The 25,143-nt window shown below is 47.0% G+C and overlaps 1 protein-coding gene across 2 annotated transcripts in view; it reads right to left on the reverse strand.

Moving 5' to 3' along the window:
• APBB2 (amyloid beta precursor protein binding family B member 2) overlaps positions 1–25,143 on the reverse strand; it is a 294,663-nt gene that overhangs the window by 30,666 nt on the left and 238,854 nt on the right. The gene's annotated exons all lie outside the window — the stretch shown is intronic.

Consider the following 25,143-nt stretch of genomic DNA (forward strand, 5'->3'; position numbering starts at 1 on the left):
TGTCCTGGAAAACAGTCGGTGTGAGAGTCCACTGGGTACAAGTGCTCGTCCACACCGCAGAGACAACGGAATGAAGTCAAGGTCTCGACACACATAAATTTAAAGTGAGCCTGTCCACTGCTTAATAACTCCGTCCTTGAACGATCATTATTTCCATTAACATGTATTCCCAACAGGAAAAAACCAAGGAATCCAGACCACCGCCTTCCTGCCTCTTCAGTCTCTACGGCAACCCCTCATCCTGCTTGTTTCTCTCCATGCCCTCCATCATGTGGGATCCCTCCTGGACCAGGATGGGCCACCCGACCCTTTGCTCCCAGGATCCTTTCCAGACGGCCCTCTCCAGGGTCTTCATGGATGAAGTAGACCGGCCACTGGCATTCCTCTTTCAAGAGGTCTCGTGACCATCAAAAGTCAAATCTGCAACCACAAGGATGCTGCTTGACCTTATTCCCACCTGTCCCTTCCGTCTGCACATAGACTACTCTGGTCTTCCTTAGTCCACCTTCTGTCTGGCCACCCAAGTCTTGAGACCCAACTCAAGCCTTACCTCGTAGGATGGGTCCTTCCCACTGAGTTAACTCCTGTCTGCTATGCCATGCTGTTTGACTGTCTTCAAGGAAGCCTAAGTCCCTAAATGATCTTGCTCCCAGAATTGTTTTCCTGTGCTTCTTTGAGCATGGACCATCTCAGTCTCCAGGTACGTCCTACAGAGTCTGACTCACAGCCTCTCTGGAGCTGTCAAACATATTAACCTATGGAGTATAACTAAGGATGATTACAATTAAACTCTCAAAGAGACACTGAAGAATTTCTGTCTACACTTGTCCATTTGTACATCTAAAAGTTCTGTATTTTATGAGACACAAGTATCATGAGAGGGCACAAGATCCAATGCCTAAGAACTCAAAATAAACAAACAAATAAATAATAAATGTATGCCGTGGTTTGTGTTTAACATGGCCACCACTTAACAAAGAAGAAATTATCCTTCTATTTAGTATATCACAGCTGAGATTGGTGGAAGGCTGAAAATCCAGATGAATATGAAGTTATCTGGCATTAATCTTCTGCCCACACTGGTGTACCAAGAGTAGAAATACATCTAAGGTACCCACCCTGGAGCCCATCTTGGCCAGCCGGGGGCTGTGGTAGACACAGGTTTGCTTAGTTTGTAGGGAAGGAGGGGATTCATTTTTCTGAGGGTTTGTTCAAGATAAAGGTCACTCAGGTGACAGCCAGAGACGGCATGAATGATAGTTTTTGTAATAGATTAGAATTGCCACAGCCGAATGATCAATACCACTGCTCACAGCCCAGGCTACCCCGGGGAGGAATCTATTCTTGGCATGGCGGAAGTTCAATCCTGAGAGGCCACAGACCTGACATCTCCCTACCCCTTCTTTGTGTGGCGCTGACCTGGGTTCCACCTGTTTTTACTCATGGCCCTGGGCTCAGCTAACAGTGCAGCCAGCAGGGCTCAAGGTCACCCACCCTGCCCTCTAGGGTGTCAGAAGACAGCAGGCCAGGAGACAGCACAGTGGGAGTTAGAATAACACAAGGAGGCATCTACAGCTCTATCCCCAAGCCTGAGGCTCAGTGCTCTGAAGTTCAATATTTGTTAAATAAATAAACGACTCCCCGCTGTTTAAAAGCCAAGTGTACACTGTTTAAAAAAAAAAGTGGGATTCCCACTGCTGAGCTCAAACCATGGCACTTTTTTTCCCTGTCAGTGGCCAGCGCTCGATGGAACATCTACCCCTGTTCAGTTTATTCCCATCTCATTTGGGAGGAAACAGTCACAGGCGATTTTACAAAAGAATGGGTAAAAAACGTACACATACAAACTTAGGGTGGGTTTTCCTGACACTATTTCCCGTCTCCAACTCCTTGCGGAAGATCTCTAGACATTTACTCCTTCCCAAAAGCAAGTAACTAAGAAGCAGCAAAGATCTGGATGTTAGGCTAGAAAACTTACAGAATGCCCCTGTGTCTGTGCAAGGATGGAGGGGAGCCAGAGTGCCCAGTGGTCTGGGGAAACTAGAGGAAACCAGGCAGAATCCCATGTAAACTCCAGGACACCTAGGGAAAGACAGGCTGCGGCTGCAGAGTTATCAGGAGGAGGAAAAAGACTAATGGGTTACCCCCTCTCACTTCCTCCCCCCTCCTCCCATCCCCTCCCACCCAAAGCAGTAATGAAGATTCACAGCTACAAATTCATTAGAGGATCAATAGACGTGTCTGGTTACAATACTGGGACAGAAATGGGTAACTGCTAGGAAAGGCGCAGCTTCCTCAAGAATTTAATCAAGTGTTGTAAGCAATATTTAAACCACTGTGTTTCTCTTTTTCCAAACCACCACTTTTTCAGTGCCAAAAACACGCATGTGATAAGTTGGCTGTGTTTCCACGTTATGGGAATTTCAGGCATTTTCTATCGATGGAAATCGTACCAATATTCTGCCACATAAATAAAATTATTTGGAAACTGGGTTTTTCTACACAAAGGATGTTGCCCTTAATTCAAACACTGCATTAAAAAGAATGTGGTATTTTTCACTTCTAATTTAGAAATGATGTACATGAACATTTCCTGGGGGCACTTGTGAGATGAACACACTCAGCCACAGGGCACTGGTCATCACACAAATGCCCGGTGCAGACTGTCTACAGTCCAGCACTTCCTGTCACTGATGGTAAACTGAGATCAAAGAAATGCCTCCAAGAAGACCCCTTCTCAGACCAGCTGGCTGCCCTCCTCCAGGATCATGCTAAGCGCGGGCAGGGAGGCTGCAGCCTTTGTCCCGCGTGTCCCCAGGATCCACCTCGCTGCCTCCGAGCCCAGTACCCCCATGCACCTGCAGACAAAGGCGTGCGGCCCCTCTCCAACTTCCTTACCTTGAGTTGTCCGTCTGCCAGTTACCGGAGCAGGGCGGAGGCACTGTCGGAGGCTCTAGGACAAGGACCTGGTACCCTAGCCAAGCCAGCTGGGTGCACTTGCTTTAAGCTAGCAGCAGAGGCGAGCAGCGGCAGCGCTTCCATCTCAAGTTCAAGCTCGCTGCTTCCGCGCCGCCCCGCCCCACCCGCGACGCCGCCAGCTCCCATTGGCTGCTGAGCCGGGGCCCTCCAGCGGTGCTCCCGCCAGGTGCTCGGGCCAGATGCTTAGGCGGCTACTCCAGATGCAAGGGTCTTGAGCAAGGGGGCTGTGCAAACCCGCCATCCCGGACTACGGTCTAGGATTAGCATTCTCCTACGTATAGTCTCGAGGCTTGTTAAGAAAGTTCATTCTGACCCCATTGTGTGTGTGTGTGTGTGTGTGTGTGTGTGTGTGTGTACTACCCATAACCAGAGAGCCTCCACGACAGACTCTTCCACAAAGCATAAAGTGAGCGGAATGAGTAGATTTCAGAAGAGAGCCCAAGGCAAACTGAGCTGATGGTACATTTCCAGACTACCTGCTAATTTGCACAAAGCCCTTACAGCAACTCGCTTCTCCAGCCCTGCTTAAGACACCTCTTATGAGCGCTGACTTGAAGCCAAGTGCACCCTGGCACCCTTAACACAGTCCTTTCTAGCTGACAGCCCTCCCCCACCTACATGGAAGCAGAAAAGTGTCCAGTTGGCTAGGTGACAGCATTTTAAATGGGACTAGCGGTCAAAACAGAAGTTTGTAAGGAGGAGGCTAGCTCATTTGCTGATTACATTGTGTGCACAAAATATTTCCTCTGCCTAATTGTGCTGGACAAGAATATGTTATTTGATTGATTGATTAACAAAATGAAGTAGAAGGCTGGCTGTGTTTTGTTCAAACTCCCCACGCTCCTTGTGCAGAGAAGACGGGAAACAGACGTAGAAATGAAGTAGTGTGTTAAACTAGGAAGTTTGTCTGACTTGGAGAAGCACAGCAGGTGTACTGGAATCTCTTAATGTTCATGTTTTAGAACAGGACCAAACATTTACTTAGCTGTTCAATATTTACGATAAGCACATGCTAACCAGAATCTGAGCTGACAGACTCCCCTTTCTGGTTAGTAGGTGTCTCTGCAGGGGCAGTGCCATTTACTTCATAAGAGAGTCTATGACCTGTGTTACCCGTTACTTGTAAGACAACTCAGAATCGGCTCCTTGCAGCAGCTCCAAGGTATGGATGCAGCCTACCTGAAGGTGGCGCTGTGGGTGATTACAGGGGGTGGAGTTCAGCAACCAGGGCAGAGGAACTGATTTTACAGTGACTTTCCTCCCTCCCACACAATTCTAGAGGTTTCTTTTCTTTTCTTTTCTTTTTTTTTTTTTTTTTTTTTGGTTGCCCCCCTTCCTGTAGCAGGACTGAAGCAACAGGTCAGTCAGATGGGACGGGGGGGGGGGGGGGTGGTGGCGTCCTGGTATGGAAGTCGCGCTTGATAACCGCCAATGCTTTCTTGATAGACTCCCACCAAACATGCCCCTCCCACTTCTCTGACCTCAGAGCTACCACCGCGGCTCCCATGGTGGTCTTCTCTCACTGGGATGGTTGTAATGGCGGTTCAAGTCTCCGTGACTCCCTTCTTGTCCCTGACAGACTGTTTCTACATACATAGATAGGTCTCTTTAAAACCTTTTCCCATGGTGGCTTGTAATCCCTGCACTAGGGAGATGGGGGCAGAGGGATCAGGAGTTCAGGGTCAGGCGCAAGCGATACTGTGAGTTCAAGGGCAGTTTGGCTATGTGAGGCCTTATCTTTTTTTTTTTTTTTTTTTGTTTCCGGTTTTCAAGACAGGGTTTATCTGGCTGTCCTGGAACTTGCTCTGCAGACAAGGTTGGTCTTAAACTCATAGAGATCCACCTGCCTCTGCCTCCCAAGTTGTGGAATAAAAGGTGTATATCACCACCAGCCGGCAAGGCCCTGTCTTGATAAATATATAATCATTATGAGCATTAAAATTCCTTGCTTAAAACCCTCCCATTAACCTTCCCCTGCAATGGAAACAAAGATCCACAAATACTTCCGGAGCCTCTGAGGTCACATGGGATATGACCCTTGCTCCCCTTTCCAGCCATTGCTGTAAACAGTTTCTTGCTCTTTTGCCAGTTCCTTGAATGTGTCTAGCTATTCCCACCCCAGAGCCTTTGCGCTAACTGTTCCCTCCGGAAATGCCCTTCCCCACATCGCTTCCCTGTCTTTTATTCTCCAAGACACCGAGATGCCTGTCTGTCTCCCAGAGGTGGTGTTTGCTGGAGGCCTTGGGTGATGTAGCCTTAGCTCCAACTATGCAGGTGCTAGAGACCGAGACAAGCCCCCGAACCAGTTCAACCTACATGTTGGAGCCCTCAATCCTGGCCACCCAAGGCTGGGGTAAAGCTCTCATGGGTGACAATATCCTGTGCTACCGTCACACTGTCATTCTGTCTTCATACAACCTGCCGAACAGAGCAAGGACCTGCCCCCATGTGCTTCTTCCCGTGGATGACTCCAATCCACCTCCTTTATAATAAAGCAGCAATCTATCAGTGTGTGACTTCTAGCAGGCAAAGGCGGAAGTGGGTGTAGTCATGCTCTTGGGGGGCTCTTTCAGCCACAGGCACATTTTCTGATACAGGGATAATGCATCTACATTTGATGGTTACATTTTAGTGACTGTCGTCCCTTTTGAAATTTCCAACAATTATGTAACCAGCACAGGACACTTTTACAAATCAGAGGGCAGACTCCTGCTCCCAAACACCTACTAGTGTTACTAGTTAGTGTTCAGATAGTGGTCGCCTCTCTCAGGAGCCTCTTTCCAGGGCTTTGCACCCATGCCTTTGTGTTCTCTGGCCCATAACCCTGCATCTGGCAGTGGTCAGCAGGGCTGCAACACTTTCATTTGTGTGATGTATATCAGGTCAACTGTAAGCTCCTAGCATGTCCCTAGCACCAGTCACAACATTCTTCCCACACAGCTGCATAAAGCATGCTTCCAACATGATGGAAAATAAAATCGCCAAGTATCATAGCAGAACAGCAACAACAACAACAAAAAAATCTACTTTATTTTTTCTAGACCTGCATTTAAAATAGATAATAACCAGTATAATGTGCAATGGAAATAATTCAAGTCCGTAGAAACATAAGCTCAGTCATATGTAAGATTTTGGTACTTACCCCAACATGTTCTCTAATAAATAAGGAAGCTGTTACTGTAGTAACCAAGTATTATAAGGACGTACACTATTATTCTGGGGGATTTTTTTTTCCTTTCTAAAAATAAGAATGTTGCTCAAAATTATTATCCTCTTTAAAAATCTGACAGGAAAAGAAACCTGAGGTGATTTATAAAAAGCAGGGAAGCAACTCAAGCCAATGTGCTTCCTAATTAGAATGAGATATTGCAGTTTATTTGCATAATATATTAAGGGGGGAACCTCCGAGGCTACTTATCGCTCCCTCCCCCTAGAAAGCTGACTGGAAATGCAGCCGGCATACCAATAACCCAGGACACGTCCCCAAGAAGCAGGAGAGAGAAAAAAAAATCAATTTTATTTCTTTCAGACCTGCATTTAAACTGGATAATAGCCGTTATAATGTGCAACAGACATAATCCAATTTCAATTTGTTTGATTAGACGAGTATAAATATTAAACAAGAAAGCCAAGGGATTGTCATAACAACGTCTACACTCTTAGCTCATTACAGAACAAAGCCCTCTCATTCGCTCCTGGAAAGAGAGCTACTAGGAAATGTAGAATATGAATTTGAACTATCATAACACATCATCCACGAAATGTTTATATTCCTCAGGCAGAGATCAAAGCAGCTTTGAACTAGCAGCCTTTCAACTTCTTCCTCAAATTAGGAGGAGGAAAGCCCTGAACGTTCCCTTGAACACTTGAGCCTGTTGTTTAAGTATTCCCTTCTGAAGCCCTGCCCAGGCCAGTGTTTCTCCCCGTGTGCTGTGCAGAGTAACTGCTACAATGAAGGGGCAGAGTGTGGGAGTTTGGGGGTGGAGTGAGCGAGCCCGCGGCAGGGTTCCTGCTGTGTTATACAAGCAGCCCATCTTCGGGACCCCACAGAAACTCTGCAGGCACGTGTCTTGTGGACTGCACATGGAGAGGGTACCTTGTACAGTTGGCAGGAGTCAATTAGGAAGACCTGTGACCCCCCTCTCCACTCAGAGCTCAGAGGGAGGTAATTATGCTTCCCCTGATCGTTGGTGTCTGGGCAGGACACCTTAGGGATCAGCACCTTTCAGTCATCTGGGAGACCTGGTCCAAAGACCCGGCGATGGCCTTCTTTATTCAGCTGATCATACCGCTTTGAACAGCAAGAATCCTAATACAAATCATGCAAACAGTGATCACAGTTGAAGCAAAGGGCAGAAAAGAATTCAGTTCAGACCTGCAAAGAACCGGGATAGTGTATGCCAAGTGCTCAGTGAGGACAGGGAATATTCCCAGTTTAGAGGGTCCTGTCCTGGAAGGCATTTATTCCTGGAGGTTGTTGTGTGTCTTTGTGGAAGAAACCCCACTCTGCCACACCAAACCCGTGAGGCAGAAGCATGGCTTGCATTTAGATTAGGACATGGCCTTCATCAAAAAGAGCTCCTGGTGTTATCACATGATCACTAACTGAGCGCTCTCACAGCAACTTTGCCTCCTCCCCAAGATAGTCTCTGGTCAGTGGGTCCAGGCTTTGCCTGTCCTAACCTATTCCATGCAGAGGCCCTTTATAACAAATGTGCGTTTACAACAGAAATTTTTGTATGTGGGAGAGTCCCAAGCTGCAGGCGGACAGCACAGCTCATTTACTTTATGCAATATTCAGTGTACAAAACCTCCTGCCAGGCCAAAGACACTGGGCAATTCCCTGCCACTCACCAGACTGTAGGGATTAACTAGCGCCTCCAAACCACAGTTACCATGTTCCCCACAGCTGGGGGAATGGAAGGTGGCGGGGAGGATGAAAATCATCACCCTCCAGGAACTCTGAATCCTAACCACCAGGAGCACTCAATCCCCAAGGTGTTCAGCCCTGCCCAGCCCCTCCCCTGCCTGCCCTGTGCCAATCCCCACCTCCTCAGCCCTTTCCTTCCCTACCTGCTCAGACCCTGGCTTCTCGCCTCAGAGAAGCAGCATCACAGTGAAAGGCAAGGGGACTCCAGGTGCCTCCACGCTCTGTGGAAAGGGGAAGCAGCTGTCTGAACAACATCCACAACCACACCTAGAGAAAAGCCATGTTTGTGTCTCCACACAAGAAATTCAAGTCTTACTTGACCAAGAAAATGTAGGGCAGGGGACAAGGGTGGAGCACGGGAGTGAAGCCAAGATAAATTCTTGTTACTTTAAAAAATATTTTATTAGTATTATTTGTGTGTGTGTGTGTGTGTGTGTGTGTGTGTGTATGTGTGTGTGTATTCGTGTTTTTCCTGCCTGTATCATGTGCATGTCTGGTGCCCTAGGAGGTCAGAAGAGGTCCTCTGGAACTGGAGTTACAGGTGGTTGTGAGCCACCATGTGGTTGCTGGGAATTGAACTCAGGACCTCTGGGAGAGCAGCCAGTACTCTTAACCACTGAGCCATCTCTCCAGCCCCTTCCCCACACCTTATTTACTACCATCTGGTTTCTGTCTCAATAATTTTACTTTCCCCCAAATGCCACAGAAATGGAATTATGCAGTGTGTATGGCTTTTAAAGTCTCATTTCTGTGACTTAGTGAACGGCTAAGTCTGCTAGGAGCTCATTTATTTTCACTACTGAGAATTCTATTTTCAAAACACTCCATTTTCTGTTTATTTAGCTGTACCACGGCTTATCCATCCACCAGTGAGCGGGTATTTGTATTGCTTCTGGTTTACATGAAGCTAATTGCTGGTCTGTGTACCCGAGGCTAGTCCTGGAGTCCTCTGGCCTGGCCAGGGAGGAGGGTTCACGCAGAGGGGAAGGGCCAGCACTGCTGTTGCTCTGAGCCTCTGCACTGGTTGCACTGAGCTGAGCAGGAATTTTCTCTTCCCAGCAGTGTTACAGCTCTTGCGATTGCTGCTGTAATTCTCACACATCTTTATGCCTGTACAGCTTTGGGGTGCAGTGGGTCTGACAGCAGGTGCTTCCTACTGGCTTGGTCTGAGATGCCTCATCTACATGTGGGCACTGCCCTTATGTGACTGATGACCACAATTCTCTCTATGGGGGAGCTGAGGCTATGTGACAGGGACCTGGAGTCAGGAACAGGCAAAGCTCCTACTGTCTCTTCTGGGTCTCCAGGGCTTCAAGCCCTAGCTGACCTTATGAGGCTTCCTTTCATGACCACCACTCACAGCTAATAATAATAAAATAAATAAGTCGGTGTGGTGGCAAATGCCTGGGAAGTCTGAGCCAGCAGAGTCATGAGTTCAAGGCCAGCCTAAGCCATATAGCAAGATCTTAGACAGTGGCTAAGGTTTGTAGATCAATGGTTAGAGTAGGAGCCTAGCATGTGCAAGCCCTTGGATTCAATCTCCAGTACTGAAGGAACGTTAAAAACCAGTGAAAATAACCTGAACAAATACTTTACCAAGGAACGTATTTCATTTTCATAAACACATAAAAAGGTTGTAGCATCAGAAGTCATTAAATGCAGATTAAAACCACAAGGATGCACAGGGGAGATAGCACAGTGGTAGTGTTTGTCAACCTCCGATGGACCGACCAAACAGCCAGCCACAGCAGCTACCATGCCACATTTCAGATTGCTAAAACTACAACTGACAAAACCCTTTGGATAAACAGATTCAGGGTCTACCAAGTGCTAGTGGCACTGTGGACAGCTGAACTGAGTTGGCTGGAGACAATGGGACAGGAACAGCTATGCAGAGGGCAGAACAGTGGCTGCTTTTCACGGAACAGACAGTCACCATACAGCCACCAACAACACTACTGTGTGTTTCCTTAAGGGATGTGAAAACAGGGTGACAGCCAAACAAATCAACACACAGACACACACACGCGCACACACACACACACGCACACACAGGGAGAGGGAGAAGAAGAGAGAGAGGGGGAGGAGGAGGGAGAGGGAGGAGTACGAAGGGGGAAGGAAACAGAAAGGGGTGAGGGGAATATGAATCAGAACCAGTGCTGCCCATGAACGCTCACAGCTGCATCTTTCAGATTTGGGATCAACCAGCCCCCCTTTTAAAGATCTTTAAAAAAAATAACTGAGATTTCAAAATGGAACCCCTTTAATTTCTTGGTGGTCACAAAGCTGTTCTTTGGAGCTTGCTGCTCTGGCTCCGTCCTGGAGGAAGTCTAACATGGCCCTTAACTGTCGTTTCCTTCACGAGGAGCACAAAAAAGAACAAGCTAAAGTTCCAGGCTGGAACTGCCCTTAACCTGTCTCCTTTTGACTTTGTGTCTCTGGCCCACACAGGGACCTCGATGTCACAAAGAGAAACCAACCATGTCACGGACGACAGGAACCACAGCAGGCATAGGTGTCTAGTGTTTGGACTCTTCAAAGTGTGGAGGTTTTGTTTAATTTTACAGGTGTTTTGCCTGCATCTAGCACACCATGTGTTTGGCTGGTGCCTGCGGAGGCCAGGAGAGGGCATCAGACCCCCCGGAACTGGAGTTACAGATGGTTGTGAGGGGCCATGGGGGTGCTGGGAATTGAACCCAGGTCATCTGAAGGAACAGACAGAGCTCTTTAACTGTGGAGCCATCTTTCCAGCTCCCTTCAGCGTTGTTTAAACGAAGGTATTATTTATATGCTACGAGATTCATCTTATTTTCCTGCTCACTGCAAGTTCCCAGTTGTGTGGGGGCAGTGCCATTTGGGATCAATTTGGGAAGCACCATTCTGTACCTGCTTTGTAAATAAAGATTTATGACAGTACAGACACGTGCCTTTGTCTGTATCTTTTCTAAGGTTGGGTTCGTGTGACAGTGATGAAGATGAATAACAGGCTCAGACAGAATGGCCCACGAAGCCCAAGATTCTACTGCCTGGCTGTGGATATTAGCACACTGCTTGTTAGCCTCGCACACTTACTAAATATTGGCATTTCTGTAACATGTTATACCTTCCCAGTGGTTTTTCCTTTCACACGATTAGACACAGCATTCTATCGGCTACATTATGTTAGCTATCTTATTTCATTTTTCAAATTTTACTTTTATTGATGTATACGTGTAAGTATCGGTGTGAGTATATACTGTGTGTGTGTGTGTGTGTGTGTGTGTCAGTGTGTACACATGTGTACCTGAGTCTGTGGAGGCCAGAAGAGGGTACTTGATTCCCTAAAGTTATAGGTGGTTGTGAGCAGTGCCTGATATGATGCTGGAACTGTATTCTGGTCCTCTAGAAGGGTAGGTAGTATATACTCTTAACCAGTGATCCACCCCCTTAACAAGCGTTTCCACCTCCTAGTTGCTTCATTAACAGTCCCCTTTCATGAGCAGAGGTTCAGAGACAACGGATGAACTCAATTAATACCGACGGAAACACAAAACTTGATTCTCCAGATGTTCTGTTCCTATCATGCATTAATTCTTCTTCTTCCCTCTCCTTCCCACACAAAGGACAGTCTGACTCAGGAGCAGGTGAGCTAACATCAGCTTGAATTTTCATTTGCCTACTCTACAGAGTTCATTCAATTAAAGCTCCCCACAGAGTTCACATATGAGGCTCATGTTCCCTGAGTTGGTGTCCCCATTTACCCACATTCCTGAATGCTTAACCTACAAACAAATGCTCTTTCCTATAACCTGTGCTCCTTTCAAATGTGATCAGTCACGAGGAGGCTGACTGGGTTGTGTGAGAAGCTTGGGCAGAGTTTAGGTTAAAAAGAAAAAGAAGACAATGCTGGAGAGATGGCCCAGTGGTTAAGGGTGCCATCTGTTCTTGCAGAGGACCAGGATTCAGCTCCCAGGTCTCACATCAGATGGTTCACGACCACCAGTAACTCCTCTCCGAGGGGATTTGGGTGCCTCTGGCTTCCATGGACACCACATTCATGTGTACACACACACACATACATATATACATACATACATACACACATACAATAAAAATAAATCTCTTAAAAGAGCAGAGAAGGCAGCATCTTTTGGTCTGGTGAATGTGGAGCACACATCATACTCAGGACCATCCTCTGACTCCATGGCAGTGGGCAGAGAGAGAGAGAGAGAGAGAGAGAGAGAGAGAGAGAGAGAGAGAGAGAGAGAGAGAGAGAGAGAGAGAGAGAGAGACAGAGAGAGACAGAGACAGGGAGAGAGAAAGACACACACATACACACACACACACACAGAGAAAGAGAGAGAGACAGAGTGAGTAAGTTGTTTGGTTTGGTCCATTTTTGGATGAAAAGAAGGGAACCTACATCATTAAAGCAGGCCTTACAATATCCTTTTTGGAAGAGAGCAACCCAGTGACCAGTTTTTAATAGCAATTTTAACTTCAGAATCTCAGGAAAACGTGACAGGGCAGTGGGTCAAGATTATCCCGGCGAAGGGAAGGGAGTCCTCGCAGCCCCTGTCCACCCTGGCACCTCTGACTGCAGGGATGAGTTAAATGGGCTCATGACTTGCTAACTGAATGCAAATGCATATTTAAACACGCCTGATACATCCAGAGGACTGTTGGTAGCCCTAACGTCTCAACCATCTTACAAGCTGATGGAATGTCACACGAGGGAGCTGAATTACTTACCCCGAGCAAAATTCTGTACATTTACAGAGTACTGGTCAGATCCATTTGGTCTTTTCACCACCAAAGAACATTTTTTACTGTTTTGATCAGCTACAACTGTTAATTTTCATGGCTACTTTTGAACACATGGTACCTCTAACTGCACCTGCCCTACTTTTATGTTAACAAAAAGAATGTTTGTGTACTAATTAGCCACTAATTAGTTCTGGCCAAACAAAGGCTCAACCCTCAGTGGATTGTGGTGCTTATCAGAAACAAAGATTCTTAACATTTCAGTGGGCTTTGCAGGCTTATGATAAAAAAATACCAAAATGAGCCAACTGATAAAGAGAAAAGGCTTGTTTGGCTCACAGTTTTGGAGGTTCCAGTGCACTAGTAATTGGATCTGTAGCAAGACACCACATTATAATGGGAGCATGTGGCAGAGCAGAACTTACCTCATGACTAGGATGCAGAACAGAGAGAAGAGTGGGTAGGAGTCCATCAGTCCATCTCAGGGGGGCACCTCCAATCACCCAAATACCCCCAACTATAAGCCTTACCATTTAATGTCTCCACAATTTTCCAATAGTGTCATCATAGGGACCAAACCTGACCACACCGGCCTTCCAGAGACATCATGCGGGATCCCACATTTACAATCATCAACACCTCAATCTCCAAGATGGCGGAGCCCTGTGTATCTGAGGTTACTCTCGATTTGAATAGCAAATGACTCCAAAAACACACACCAAGATGAATGGCTACACCCTCCCCCAGCCCATGGCCAACTGAGCTTCTGACAAGTCGCGGTCCAAAAATGAGAGAACCATTTGGACAATTAATTGTAAGCATGGCAGAAGGAGAGGCAGGACTAACCCAAGCAGACACACCATGGCTGGCCTGTGCTGGTGAGGTCAGAGCCCTGAGGAGATCTACCCACCGTGGGGGAAGCTACCCACGGGAGCAGAGTGGGGAGACACCTTAGAGCTCCTTCCCCACCCAGGCTGAACCTGCAAACGGTGTGTGGGTGCCCGGCATGAGACAGCACGCCCGTGTCTCCTCAACTCTGGCCACTCGTGTCTCCTCAACTCTGGCCACTACCTTGATGAGCAAACTAAGGAATGAGAGGGTCAAGTACGTCGCCCAACAACACACTGAGCAATGGTAGACTGGAATTCAGACCTTAAAATCCAGTTCAGTCCTTTCAGGCACCACAAACAAAACAAAAGTCCTTTGTTGTAGGGGCATCTGCACCCTTCAACAGTGCTCCCTTCGACCAGTGCTCTGGGTTTACGGATTTATTATTCAAAACTGCACTTAGACCGTTTTCCCCACAAAGACTGTACAGGATGCTCCTGGTCACTCTGACACCGTCCACTGCTTTGTACCTTGAGAGCTACAAATTCGGGGTCCTCCTGGTTAACACCCAATTCCAAATGAGACATTTCCCCTTTGCAGGCATGATCACAAGGGTCTAGGAAAACCCAAATTTGTGTGTATCCGTGGTTGAGCAGCTATTCATCAAGTAAGGACTACAGTTTAGATTTAGACGGTAAGTGCATTCGCTGCTTGTGATGAAAGCACATCATAGAAGGCTGCACAGTGGGAGGAGCTAAGGCCGCTGGCCACACCACGCCCACAGCTAGGAAGCTGACAGTGGTGAATGCTGGCGCTCATGTCCTCCCCCCGCCCCATCCCCCAATCCAGGAACCACAGTCCATGCATGGGATGGTGTTGCTCACAGGAGGGTGGGTTTTCCCCTTCTTAGTTAAACCTCTCTGGAGACAGTCTCACAGACATGCCTCTGTTTCCATGGTGATTCTAAATCTAGCCAAAGTGACACTGGTGATTAACCAAGATCACAGTAAGTACTCAAGTGACTCAAGAATATATTTTGTTTTCCCACCTCACTGTAAAGGTCACTGTGATCCAATGATGCTGGGCAGTATAAGGGTCTAAATGAAGTTCATGGCCGTGATGCACATCCAGTTACAGTGGGTCACATCTATGTCTTCCTAGCCTACCACCTCGGAGGATATGACTGACAGTGAAACAACCTAGGTTTAGTGTCACAATTTTCAACATCTCACACCCCTAGCGTCACCATGTCAGGGATGGAGTGTGACCCGTATCAAGATTCCAGCACTGGGGTAGTGCCCTAAATATAAGGAAATGTCAGAAGAGACCATTTTCTCAACAAACTAGGCTATAATTTTAGAGTCTAAAGGCAGACAATGAATATATTGTAAAGCCAACAACCTTTGAGGGGGAAAATGGCTTCTGTGCTTTGAAGCTTTTACCTTTGTATCAGTTTCTTTGATGACTATCATCATCACCACCACCATCATCAGACAGGCTTCACTACAGAGCCCCACCTGACCTAGAAGTCTCTATGTAGGCAGAATAGTATAGACCTGGACAATACCCTAACCTGCTGAGTCTTATTTTCTTGATAATTATACAATGGTTTATTCTTCTTTCTGGACCCATTTCCTATAAATATGTATTATCTACAGTATTTATTACTTGCAGTTTATTGGAATTCTTGAATGCCTAGATACCAGGCTCTACATGCTAGTTTAGAAATGGGAAAGGTATAACTGGGTAGTGATGGGATTAAAAATACACCTTTAATCCCAGCAGCTGGGAGGCAGAGGCAGGCAGAGCTCTGAGTGCGTGGCCAGCCTGGTCTACAGAGTAAGTTCTAAGACAGCCAGAGCTACGCAGAGAAACCCTGTCTCAAGTAGGAAGGAAGGAAGGAAGGAAGGAAGGAAGGAAGGAAGGAAGGAAGGAAGGAAGGAAATAAGTAAATAGGTAGAGAGATAAAACAAAATGAAAGGAATAGAAAGGCTTGAGGTAGAAGAGAGGCCTGAACCCGCCGTGTGCCTGTGTGTCTCCTGAGGTGAAGCACCCACAAACAAATGCGCAGTACATGGCCCAAGCTTCCCCGTTAAACATCAGAAAGAAAGAACACCACCCGTCTAGAGACTCAAGACAGACACCACCTCATGTTATACATCATTTGAAAGAAGACATAGCTTTCGAGCAAGAACTGTTCACCCATGAAATAAGCCTCCTGGGAAAGGATGATGAATTAGTTCATAAACATTCTGTTTTAACTGCCCTGGGGAGAAGAAAATAGAGGAGGTGCGGTGGGAACCTTCTTGGGCAACCTCCAGTCTCTCGCCCACTGCACCCACCCGTCATGCAGAGAAGCAGAGGGCGGCTGCCGTGTGGGAAGGCTGCATGTGGGCTCTAGGGGTACAGAGGGTTAATGCTGCCCAGAGTCACATGGGCGCAGGAAAGCTGGTTGAGGAATCTACCTGGAGTGCAGCTTACTCCAGTGATGCTCTCAGGGCAGGTAGCACTGTGAGGGAGGGAGTGGGAGGTGGAAGAGCAGGGCAGGTGAGCAATGGGGAAGGGAGCAGGACCCGTCTCCCAACTCCAGACACCAGCTCCTCATCTCTGACACCTGTAGGTAGGCGGTATCTGAAAATAGCAGGGTTTTTGTTTTGTTGTTGTTGTTATTATTTAAGATTTATTTGTTTATTATGTATATAGCATTCTACCTGCAAAGAAGAGGGCATCAGAGCTCATTATAGACTCTGGTTGCTAGGAATCGAACTCAGAACCTCTGGAAGAGCCGATTGGGCTCTTAAACGCCGAGCCATCTCTCCAGCCTGGAATGGTGTTCTTTGTAGATGGGGTCAGGTTAAAAATTAAGGGAGGTGGGTATTACCCAAGTTTGCCCAGAGGTCAGTCATAGGTGTCCTAACCTAGAGGCCCAGGGAGGTGACACACCAGAGCAATTCGAGTTACAGTGACAGCTGAGGCTGGCTGATGTGACATGATCCCACAAAAGAATGCCAACAGTAAGCAGAGGCTGGGAGGGGTCAGAGACAGGCTCTTCCCCGAGTCTCCAAAACAAGCACAGCCCTGTCCTCCCTTTGACTCAGCCTGGTGAGGCTGTGACTAACTCTCTTGCCTCAAACTGCGGGTGAGTGAGTTCCTGTTGCTTTCAGTCAGCGGATCTGTGACAATTTGCTAAGACAGCTGCAGGGCACACACGCGCTGACCTGCTGTAACCACACTATGCCCCTTCTCAGCTTTGCCTAGTTCTGGCCAGGGACCCTCCCGTGCCTGAGGAAACCTGCTCACAGTCCTCGGTGTAAAGCAGCTGCGTGTTCATGCTGATAACTAAGATGTACTGTTCCAGTGTTGGGCTAGCAGGTAGAAGTCAAGGTTTCAGACCAGGTTTGGCGAAACACTGAACAAGTCATGTGAAAATCTGGGCTTCCTTGTCTTCACCTATGATGGGGTACAGCATGTGCTAAGTTTCTGTAAGGATTAAAAAGGATCAAATTGGCAAACCTGAAGTAAGCTGTGAAGCACAACAGAACGTGCACACAGTCTAGATTATTCTTTTCTTCTCCCCTTCATGGGACTTTCAAATACATTAAAGCATCAACTCCAAGGCCTGTGTCAGGTTCAGTCACAACCAGTGCAACCTAAGACATGACTGACTGTCAAGGAGCTGACAGTCTATCTGTGTAGCCTTCACACCCGCAGCGCTCCAGAACACAGAAGGTGTTTCTTCACACCTTCTTCTCACGGCCGCGGTGAAGAAAGACCTCACCGGGGTGATACTCAACAGGCAGCTCCTGAAGGAGCGTCACCTCTAGGCAGACGTTTTAAGGATAGCTAGCAATACCTGAGTGACTATGGGACCGGATAAGGACAGATACAGGAAGTGGTTCCTCATCCAACCATTGAGTGTACACTCAACACAAAGGATGTTGCTTTAAACCATCCAGGTATTTGGTTTAGTGGCTACTGCAGTACATGCCTGCATGGCTGATTCAAATGCTTATGGAAGAGGTGGGCACAGGGTTAAGACATAAAAACAGCAGTGTTGGGTAACATGTCTACACGTTTGATAGCCAGATCACGAAGTGCCTCATGGGACTCAGAGTCACTTGCCTCAACCACACAGTGCAATACCCTCTGGGCAGGACTATGAAACTCTGGTTCATGCCCGCACTTTGGAGGTGGGCCCATCAACTGTGAGGGCTTAAAAATGTATATTAAAAAAAATTCCCTAGAGGGTGGGCCGGCGAGATGGCTCAATGGTTAAGAACACCATCTGCTCTTCCAGAGGTCCTGAGTTCAAGTCCCAGCAACCACGTGGTGGCTCACAATCATGTACAATGGGATCTGGTGCCCTCTTCTGGCATGCAGGTAGGTAAACATGTGGATAGAACACTCATATACATAAAATAAATACACCTTAAAATAAAATCCTCAGAGATGTGGATTGTGCCACAAACAAGAACGATAAAGAGGAAAACGGAATCCCAGAGGTTGACAGCTGGAGGAAGGGAGGAATGAAGAAAATCGCCTTTACAGCACCCCACTTTGAAGTGTACAAGAACAACCTACAGTGACGTGAGCACAAATGTAGAGATCACGACAGGCCTCTTTTGTCCTCTGCTCTGAGAGGAGGTTCCAAACGAGAATGATTAGCAACCCAAATCGGCTGCTGGGGCTGTAGCTCAGTGGCCGAGAACTTGTCTAGCATCGCAAAGCCCTGGGTCCAAACCCCATTACAATGAAAGTGAAAACAGAAGTAAAACTGACCTAACAGAGACCAAACTTTGCAGACAAGGTGTACACTATCCACCCCGCTCTCACTGGTACAGCGCGCCAGCTTCCCGGCCACACCTTAAGCAACTTTTTCTTTCAACACCCAGCTTAGTGAATTCAATGAATCGTGTTAGGTTTATCTCTCCTATAAATGTCTTCTGCCGCTTCTGTTACATCAATAAAAAAGACAAAGCAACTATTAAGCTGGAGGGTGCAGGGAGATAAATCAGACTGTTTCCTTTCGGCATGGAAGGGTCACAGGACAATGACCGCATGCCACCGAGTCGGTAGGAAAATATATTAAGAAATTTCCCTCCATCTGTTACATATAATGTCCGCTTGTCTTTGAAATGGAGTTCCCGGTGGCAGCGGAAACGGGAATGGGGAGCTGGCGAACACCTCTGGGGGCGGGCTGGGCTTCCTGTCACGCTCGATGGTTCTTTAAGTCATGTGGAAAGCCAGAAGTGTCGCTCGGATTGGTCAATAAATACGAACTGGCTGGAGGGAGATATATTTTAACTTTGCTGTCTGTTTTATAACTTAGAGAAGAAAAGAACACCCCAAGACACTCCTGTTCCAGAATGTTCTCTGATTCCCAACCTGAGGTCCTGGGGAAGTCAAGGAACCTTGTACTTTAAACACCTTACTGGATGGGCGATGGGGTATCACAAACTTGCTTCGCTTATTTGTTAAAATGTATATTCTGCTTGCTTTCCAGAATGAGTCAGTGGCTAAAAATAAAAGGCACACTTTATATCGAGTTCTTACATTTTTTTTAAAGCTAAACTTAAATTTTTTTTAAACTTAAAAAAAATTATTGGATATTCTCTGTATTTACATTTCAAATGTTATCCCCTTCCCCCCAATCTCCCCCCATCCCCCACCTCCATTAAGGTACTTACTTCCTCTCCCAACCACCCTCTCCCTCCTCAGCACCTTGGCATTCCCCTATACTAGGAAAAGGAGCCTTTGCTGGACCAAGGAAGGGCCCCTCCTCCCATTGATGCCAGTCATAAACTTAAATTTAAAACTGCCCTAAATTCCTAATTTCCCCCAAAGGTTCTTCTGCTGTCTTTGGATTGTTCACCTTGCCTTTTTTCCCTAACAATTTTATATTAATAATTTTAGCAATTTTGTTTTAACAAAGTCACATGGCATATATTATATTTTTGATGTTATGTAGGGGACTCGGTTCTTTCACAGGCACAACTATTTTGAGAGTCAGCACGTTGCTATGGGAACCAGCCTCTGGACCCTTGTTTCACCTGCTGGCACTGGATACAGCTTCGGCCAACTCTACAAACGAGAAGCCAAAGCTGGGTATGTGCCACGTGGAAAGATGCAAACAGGGTCCCATTTGTAAGGGAGCAAGATGACTTTCAACTCCTGGCAACTGTCCCCTTCTGGCTCATTAATTTTCTAAGAGCATTCGTTCAGAGTACTCTCTGGAAAACAGCCCGGAAGACAGGAATGCCCAGTTGGAGTTATAACCCTGAAACGTGGGATGTGATACCTGAGCCCAAAGGTTGTGAACTCTGAGGGAGGGAAGGCAGCATGACTCTCTTGTCCTTGGAGAGGCTGAGGCAATGAAGGTCAGGGAGAGTATAGCCTTGGTGACCCAAGCCTGTTGGAGGACAGCAACTCAAGTGACTGGCCGGGAATTCCAGCAAGAACCCGGGAGTCCTGGAATTCCTCTCCATACAAATGAGGCATGCACAGTACGTTAAGCTCCAGCCAAATGATTTCACAGTCACCCTGAAGACTCCTTCCCACTCTCCAGAGTTCACATGTGGCCTCTGTTCACCCTGGATAAAGTGCAATTGTACCAGCTGTTCCACTGAAGAACATCTAATGGAGCTGCAACACCTAGATCTAGGAGAACCACAGCTGGTCCCCGACATGAACACCACATCGGAGTGGTTCAACCACTGCTCCAACCAGGACTACTTGGAATGCTCCAAGACGGAGCCTTGAAGAGTGTTTCAGAATATGATATGACTTTGACCTCTGAGTTTTTCGCCACTCACATAAACAAGGATGAGTGACTAAGAGCAGAGAAAGTTTGAGCTCTTATGGGCAGAGCTTCTCTCTGTCACAGCTCTTGTCCCAGAAGATATGCATGCCCTAAGCCTCATGGTACTGCCAGTGAATGTCCAGTGGCCACTTCCATAAACCAGTTGTCACTCTGAATGCTTTGATCTCAAATGTAAACACCCTGAGACCTTTAGCTTCCTTTTAAATGCAGTAAGAATATAATCTTGCCTGGGAGCCTCTATATTCTTACTGCAAGGTTCAGAATATGGTTGTAGCCAAGAACATTTCCTCCCCTCTGCATCCCGAAAGGCCGGCCGGCCCATCACTTGGCTCAGAACATTTTTTCAGGGACTCCCTGAACTTGTTTCCATCCTCTAGAAACAGCAGGGCAAGCCCCTGGCTGACACTAGAACCTGCACAGGACACTGAGCAACAAGCAGAGCCAGAGCCACCAAGATGGATGGGACGCTTCTCACAGGACAGCTTCACCGTGACTGCTGCGACTGAATCCCCTGAGGGGATGTTTCCTAGGCATTCACTTAGAGTGTCTTTCTTTCAAGGTTATTCTATGTTCAAAGGTCATGATTGACAGGAGGCAAGGAGGCCACTGCGATGTAAGTCGGCAGGGTGGTCAGGCAAATCCTAATGTCCCTGCTTATCCTGAGGTTGTACTAAAAAGAAATTAACTCTAGAGGTCACGGCAATCGTGTGGCACAAGGAGAGAATTATTATTCTTTCTCCAAAGACTTCTCTCCCCGAGGCATGGTGGCAGATACTCTGGATTAAACTTTCATCAGCAGAGCTTGGGGTCCCATCAATCTTTCATTACTGCCTGGCTCACAGCATCCTCAATTGGATAGAATTAGGAAACAATCTCCCATATGGAGACCCGTAAATCACATCTTTAAAAAAAAAAAAAAAAAAAAAAAGGCAATGCTGGAGAAGCAAAAATCTAGGGAACTTTTCAGATTAGCTAAAAAAGCTAAAGGTGGGGGAGGGTGAGGAGGGGACAGCGGGTTCTGAGGTTCTGAGTGCATGCTGCTCTTGCAGAGGACCTGAGGTAGATCCCTAGAACCTACATCCTGCGGTTCTCAACAGCCTGCAACTCCAGCTCCAGGAGATCTGATGCCTCTGGCCTTTTCAGGCACGGCACACACGTGCACACAGCCACTCCACATACATAACTTTTAAAAACCTTAAAAAAAATTCAAGCAAGCAAACAGAAAGCCAAATACTGTTTGGTCTAGGATGGAAGGGTGACTTTAAGGCCAGACTGAACGGTGAAGTAATATAAGTCCCAAAGTAACAAGTGGAGAGAGGGTGGGGACACAGGTCATAGGGTGCTTGTCAATGTGGTGAGGCCCTGGGTTCGATATCTAGTGCTGAGAAAGAATGAGGGGGCTGGTGGGGGGTAGGGGGTGGGGGGAGGTCAGCTGGAGTGGTTTTCATTTTTCCTTCCTAACTAAATAATTCTAGCATTGTCAAGATCCAACCAAAAAATGTGCAGTCTTTGAAAAAGGAAACAAGACGAAACAGCAAAATCAGAAATGAGAACATGTGCCGTGTGTGGCAGGAAGCCTTTGAAAGCAACGTGAACCAAAGCCACTTGTGAAACCCACTGGAGATGACCTAGGAGCACGGTGTTTGAGAATGCCCAACACAGTCCTTTGTTCCGTGTTCACCGGATAGAGATTTCCTGGGCTCAAAACCAGAGAGAACAAGGAAGCCAAAGGTCATCATCCAGCAATTCAGGAACACTTTGTGACAACGGAAGGCACTATTTACGATTAGTCAGCACTGCAGTTGGAAAAGGGACATGTGAGGCGTTTTCTGGGAGGAGGAGGTGTGCTGGGCAAACCACACACACACACACTCACAGTTTCGCAGGGAACACATTCAGCCCGAGAAAGAAGAATGCAGGGCCAGCCGCTAAAAGGCATCGCGCACGTGCTATTGATGGCGACTATTAATTATGGGGGATTTTATCTTCATTAGAGCGGGCCCGACGGGGTCTCCACTTACAATCATTATTCACTGGATGCAATCAGATTTTTCTTAATAAACAAACCTCGGCAGTCTAGTGTTGCCACTAACGTAAAGGGATGGGTTTACTTCCTCGAGCAGCTTTCCCAAGGTTACTTCTTGAGAATATGGTGCCATGAAGGAAACTGTTGCATATCCTGCACCTCCGCAGGCCACTGGAAGACAGCACTGCAGGGGGGAGGTGGGACCTTTAGGAGGTAGGACCCGGATGAAAGTGCCCTGGTCCTATAGGAACATGGGCCGTGGTATCCTTTCCTTTAAAAGAATTAATCACCTAAGACACTTTATCACACAGAGCTGCCTAACACAGAGAACACACCATCGTAGACTACAACCCAAAGCCGCGGAAAAGGAGGGGTCGGAGGACCTGTCACCTGGTTTCACAGTTTCCCAGGCGACTCTAGGACAGTGCTCCTCAACCTTCCTGAAGCTTTGACCCTTTAATACAGTTCCTTGTGTTGCGGTGACCCCCAACCATAAAATTATTTCATTGCTGCTTCATGACTCTAATTTTGCTACTGTTATGAACCGTTACATAAATATTTGTGGAGACAGGTTTGCCAAAGGGGTCACTACCCACAGTGGTTGAGAATCACTGCCCTGGCTTGTTTCCTATGGATAACTTACATTCCACACCAACGTGAAAGCTTCCCATTAAAGAGATCAGAAACCCTGACAACCCCGTCTATCCCTTTCCCTCACGGGAGACAGAAGAGGTTACAGACTCAACTGCCTTTGGCCAATGGATACAGGATCTCGGCACCCCATCCTAGAAGGTGGGTTCATATCTGTCATTGGGAAAAAAGTGAGGAGTCTCTGCTAACGTTCCCTTGGGTTGAGAGATTGGGTTCACTTATGTTAGATACGTCTATTAGGAATAAGGAGAAAATGGCTTCCCAAGGTGTAAATAAATGCTGAGTTCAAAGTCTGTATAGGCCTTTGAATCAGGGAGGTGACATCCTTCTACCCACTGTTGGAATAGTGGCCTGGCAGGCTCATAGAGACCAAATGAGAAGTGGTCCTCTGGTCAACTGTCTTAGTGCTGTCACACCTGAGGACGCCCGCCCTCTTCCACACAGTGGTGAGCACATTGCATATCTGTTTGTGCTACTTTGGGAAATGCACGACCTTTAAAACTTCTCACCAGCCTTCATCTTTGGGAGAGGGGCAGTCTCCATGTTTGTCTCACTGTGATTAAAGGAGTCAAAGTGGCTAAGAAGGTATGTCCAAGAAGGGAAGGGGGTGTGGCCAAGAAGGAAAGGGGCAGCCTCGCTTTTCCAGGCAGTAAAGCAAACAGGTTCCCAATGAAGAAGGCAGCCCTCCTTAAGCCCAGACAAAGCTGCAGTCAGAACTGAAATCCTATAAGCAAACCCCACAGAGCCAACATCAGAGACAACTTCAACTCCTTACACAGCTCACAGGGCTTTTTGGACTCAGCCCGAGAAGACGGTGGGAAGGGCGACATCATGTATTACCCCCAGATGACCTCTTCAGCTAAAGTAAAAGGACTACCCAAGAAGCCATAAAGAAACTGAACTCACTTGACAGCCTTAAGAAAAACATTAGACCCAAAAAACTTGTAGAAACTGAGGTGTCATGGCTCAGTGGGGTGCAATGCTCTGTGGGGAAGGTCTGTGCCCTTTCAGTCTGGCACACACACTTTCCTTACTCATTTTAACCACATCAAGAAACACCCCCAAGAGATGCCATTTTCTCAGCAAGGAACTCTACAAAAGAGAATGCGAAATGGCCTTGTTTTCCCCGGCAAATGAAACACTGTTAATGTTTTATTCATACAAAGTGAAAAACCCCTTTCCTTTGCAGCATTACAAATTGAATTTGCTCTTGTAAATTGCTGTTAAGAAAAAAGGAGGGGGGAGAATCAAAGGCAAAGGAAAGTTAAATATATATTGGAAACACAAAGGTTCCTTCTTCCAGGGCATGAAAGCTCAGGGGACCAATGGGAAAAAACAGAACCTTTAAGGGACAAACTTGCTTCCTTATGTATTACTCCAAAAGGGACCAGGCTCAAAGACACCTCCACTCCTAACCACAGGGACAAGTGGAGACCCGACTGCCTGGGGAAGGTACCCACACAATGCCATCTAACTTACACTGAGCTCTTTGGTGGGGGTGTGAGCGAGGGTAGGGCTGTGAGGAGCTCTCTGCTCTGCAGGTCAACTGAACTCATCAGGGCTGGCAAGGGTTTCTTATCCCGTCTCCCCGTGATACTTGAAGCTGGTGGAAGTCTGACTCTCCCCAGTGCATCCCCAGTGCCTTGGAATAGAAACCATGTAATTAGCTGCATCTGCTAAGTGCATGTTGCTTTAAACAAATCAGAAGTAAACACTCATTAAACCCTTGCATGTTCCCATCGTTGGGCCGATTATTGTACACACTGGCTGGCGCATGTACAAGTGTTGTGGTCCCTGTCACATCTTCATTCCTCAGATGACAGAGGATGAGGTGCAAAGAGCTCACATGGTTCTGCCATCGAGAATCCAATTCACGTTCTCTCATACACACGTAGTGATTGAATCTATTTTAAAGAAACAGTATAGACTGAAACCTTACGTCAGTAAGAGTTAACCTCAGAAACACACCACAGGGCTACAGATGTGCCACAGTGGTGAAGCACTTGCCTAGCATGCTTGGAGCCTTGTGTCAAACACCACCACCAACAATACCAAAATCCACAGTTCCTAGCTATTTGAGTTTATAATGGCCTCCACTTTGGCTCCTGCTATATAGAACCAGAATGTCTGGGGGAGCCATTCCTTCAACCAAGCCTGTGATTTTTA

Source organism: Micromys minutus, assembly GCF_963924665.1.
Source record: "Micromys minutus genome assembly, chromosome: 1".
NCBI lineage: Eukaryota > Metazoa > Chordata > Mammalia > Rodentia > Muridae > Micromys > Micromys minutus.